We start from the raw sequence: 4,225 nt of genomic DNA on the forward strand, positions 1-4,225 counted from the left end.
ATGTCTGAGACATTAACAAAAGGTAACCATAACTGGGTGTTAGGCATCGTTGTTGGTATGCACACACTGAAATGCTTAGCTAAATTACCTCTCGAGAGAATACATGCCTTAAGAAATAGAAATCTACTTTTAATTATGGGTTCATTCTGTGCTATCAAAAGTAGAAATTATTAATAAACCAGTGATCAGTCCAAATTGATAGAGAGAATGTGCCAATAGCTCCTCTTTGTAGTTAACGGGTGCAGAGGAGCATCGCTCGCAGTGCAATAAACACCCGGGCTCGCCTGTCACGAGGGAGGCCCGGAAGACAGACAAAGGCTGTGTCACCTGACCATGCGGTTAATGAATTACAGCGAGAGGCAAATGCCTCATCCCACTCCTCCTCATGCATCTTAATAAAGGCTGCTGTCCAGGTGCCACCTTGAGTTTAAGCGCCTTCCATAGATGCCAGGTAGCATCTCAATTTATGCTGGAAGTCCTCCAGGACATAAAGCCTGCCACCGTCTACAATGCACACACAGAGCACAGAGCAGGGACCTGGTAAATAGTCTCTTCAAAAAAACGAAAAGTTTTTAGGATGATTTGTCATTTCTCCAAAGAATAACAGGAAGCTGGCAAAAACTACTCTGCCTTTCTTCTTAACCAGGCAAATTCGTGAGAGCTGAGTGCAACTCATGTAGAAAATCTACAGACCTTTTATGTAGGCGGGAATTACACAGATGGGCACTCCGCAGATGTTACTTACCCACTTTAGATACAGTTCAAAGGAATGCCATCAGTGATAGAATGAGCAGTTCCTATTTACGTCTTATAAAGAGTGAAAAATTACTTAACATTTAACAATATTACTGCATTACCTCGTCTGATTCAAAATCGACACCTTTCGATATCTGGCTCTGGGATGTATGTTTGGGTGGTACGCTTGACATCCTGAAACGAAGACATGGAAAACAAAATGAAACACAGAATTCATCCAGAGGGTCTCGGTTTTCTCATCTGTAAAATGGGAATAATCGCAGTACTGACCTCAGTAGTTTTCATCGTGATAAATATGCCAGTACAATTCCTGGCATATTGATTACGCTATCCCCCACTTCTGAAAATCGCAGCAACATTAAAATATTTTTTTAATCTGTCACGTTTCTGTAACAGGATCAAAGGGCATTAGGAAAGGCTAAGCAGCCTTATTGCTTGTATGGTTTGTGTTCAATCCAATCCAAACAGAAAATGTTTACTGAGCCTTTCCGTTTTGCCAGGCACTATGATAACCCCAGGCAGTATCAGTGAACCAGGAAATCAGGCCTCTCACACTAAGAGCTGCTCCTCTGTCCATTTGTTGAAGTGCAGTGGCCTGTGTGTTGCAGGGATGCTAGAAGCTGTAGCACTGGTATGGCACACCCCATCCAGGGCACCCGGGTACACACGTTTGGGCAGGACTTCCACATTAAGAGCAGATTAGGGAAAGGCCCAGGCTATCCGCTTCTGAGAGATCAGCACAGAAAGCTTTCAGAATGGCAGCAGGGCCAGAAGAGCAGCTTTTCCCGTCGAAAGGCACTCAAAGCACTACTGGAGAAGAGCGGTCTCCTCGGAGTACAGACGACCTTCATGTGAATGAAGCAAAGCTTTCGGGATGTTCATTTGCTGATAGGTGGTGACTCAAAATAAGGACTGCAAACATCCATTAATAATCAGGACATAGCATGCATGAGGTATGAATCTAAGAAAACTGGAAGTCATCGAAAATGAAATGGAACACAAAGACTGAAGCCCAGACACTAGCGATCTGAAATGGACTGGTATCGGGGATTTTGAATTGGACAATAACATGGTTGGTTTACTATGCTGGAAATCCAAGCTATGGTATTTTCAATCACCTCATATGTATGCGAGAGTTGGACACTGAATAAAGAAGACCAAATAAACATTGATGCATTTAAACTGTGGAGAAGAATATTGGTGAAGAATATTGAAAGTACCATGAGCGGTCAAAAGAACCAACTAATCTGTCTTGGAAGAACTACAGCCGGAACGCGCCTGAGAAGCGTGACTGGCGAGACTTCGTCTCACATACTTGGGCATGTCGTCAGGACAGACCAGGCTCTGGAGAAGGGCATCATGCCTGGTAAAGACAGAGGGCAACGAAAGAGAAGAGGGCCTCAACAAGGACCGTGGTACCGTGGCTGCAGGCATGGGCTCAACTGTAAGAACTGTGAGGGTGGTGTGAGACCGGGCGGTGCCTTGGTCCGTTATAAACAGGGTGGCTGAGCCAGGACTGATTCGACAGCACCTAACATCATCATCATCATCCTGGGAATTACACATCGAAGACAAACAGCAGTGCTTCACAATCAGAAGGAACATTTCAGGATCTGTACATAAAATGCTATCTACGTAGGGCAATACCCATATGCCTATTAAAAAGACCAGCTCTTCACATTTCTATGCCAATCACTAAAGTCAATGACGAAGAAACTGAAGAATTCTAATTCTACCAACATCTTTAGGCTGCAATTGGTCAAACATGCAATCAAAACACTCTGATAACTACTGATGTTTGGAAACAAAGGGGAAGGATCAGTAGTTGAAAACTATGGCTGGAGGTTGCATGATAGACGTTTGCAAGCCAACAACTTCTCCGCAAATGGTTTTGCTCAGTAACAAATGGCAACTATATAGGAGGACCTCGTTAGTGGGAATACACAAGAATCAAATTGACTACATCTGTGGGAAGAGTAGATGGGGAAGCTCAATATCACAAGGGGACCACATAAACCAGACCACAGGGGCCAACTGTGGAACAGCCTAGCAACTGCTCATATGCAAGTTCAGGTTGAAGCTGAAGAAAATGAAAAGAAGCCCATGGGAGCCGAAACACAACCTTGAGTCTATCCCATCTGAAGAAAACACCTAAAGAACAAATTTGAAGCTCTGTACACGAGTGACAGAAAACATGGTGACATCAAAAACACTGTACTTGAAGAAAGCAAAAGGTCATGAGAGAAACCGAAAGGAATGCCAGAAGAGATTTTGAAGCCTGCTCTTGAAGGTAGGGTTGCTAAAACAAAAGGAGGAAACGATTCAAGGAACTAAATAGAAAAGGTCGAAGGCAGCTTGAGAGGACAAAGTGCTTAGTGCACTGTGCAGACTGGCTTTAGAAAACCCAGAGGAGAGCATGCTTCTCGGCACACCTCACACGGAAAGAACCCAAAAAAACCAGGAAGCCCGAGTTGCAATGTTGAAGGGTTCTACGGGCAGAAGAGTTATTGAGCAATAACAGTAAGCATATGCAAGTAAAATTTTGCTGAGGATAATTTAAAATGGTTTCAGCAGTATATCAACAGGAAGCTGCCAGAAACTCAAGTCAAATTCTGAAGAGAATATGGAATGAGGGAGATCATCACTGTGATCTGATGGATCTTGGCTAAAAGCAGAAGATACCAGAGAAATATTTACTTGTGTTGTATGAGCTATGCAAAGGCTTTTGGGTCTGTGGATCATAAGAAACTATGGATTACATTCAGAATGGGAATTCCAGAACACTTTGCTGGGCTCATGCAGAACCTGTACGTAAACCAAGAGGCAGTCCCTGGAACAGAGCAAGGGGGCACTGCATGGTTTAAAATCAGGAAAGGTGTGCATCAGAGTTGTGTCCTGTCACCATGAGTGTGACCTGAGAAGGTGAACTAAGAAGACGGTGGCACCAGGACCAGAAGATGGCGCACTAACAACCTGCAACAGGAACGTGGCACGTTCTTGCTTGCTTCAAGGGGCACTTGAAGTCCTTATTGAGGAAGATCAAAGAAAACAGCCTCCAGGTGAGATTATAATTCAATGTAAAGAAAACCCAATCCTCACAACTGGACCACTGACAATGTGCAGAATGGAGAACAGAATTTGTCGATGATTTCACTTTAGTTGGATCTCTAATCAATGCTCACTGAAGGAGTAGTCAAGACCTCACACACCACCTGGCAATGGGCAAGTCTACCACACAGGCTTCTTCACAGCGTGAAAGAGCGTTAACGTTAGTCTCTTTGAAGATAAGGTGTGCCTCACCCAAGCTGTGGCATTGAAAGCTGGGCACTGAAGAAGGAAAGCCCCATTACGGCGTCGACAAAGAATACGGAAATTTCCGTGGATTGCCAGAGGAGCAAACCAGTCTGTTTGGGGGAAGCACAGCAACAATGTTCTTCATAAGCAGGAATGGGCAGGGTGAGATTTCATC

The 4,225-nt window shown here is 44.1% G+C and overlaps 1 long non-coding RNA gene across 1 annotated transcript in view; it reads right to left on the reverse strand.

The window, feature by feature from the left end:
* LOC123522546 overlaps positions 1-932 on the reverse strand; it is a 3,076-nt gene extending 2,144 nt beyond the window's left edge. The window contains exon 1 of the long non-coding RNA XR_006680799.1: positions 858-932. This is a non-coding gene — a long non-coding RNA (uncharacterized LOC123522546). The remainder of the gene's footprint in view (positions 1-857) is intronic.
* Positions 933-4,225: the final 3,293 nt, after the last annotated feature.

The sequence above is a fragment of the Echinops telfairi genome, unplaced genomic scaffold (genome assembly GCF_000313985.2).
Source record: "Echinops telfairi isolate 266 unplaced genomic scaffold, ASM31398v2 ScPeMD7_7421;HRSCAF=8459, whole genome shotgun sequence".
NCBI lineage: Eukaryota > Metazoa > Chordata > Mammalia > Afrosoricida > Tenrecidae > Echinops > Echinops telfairi.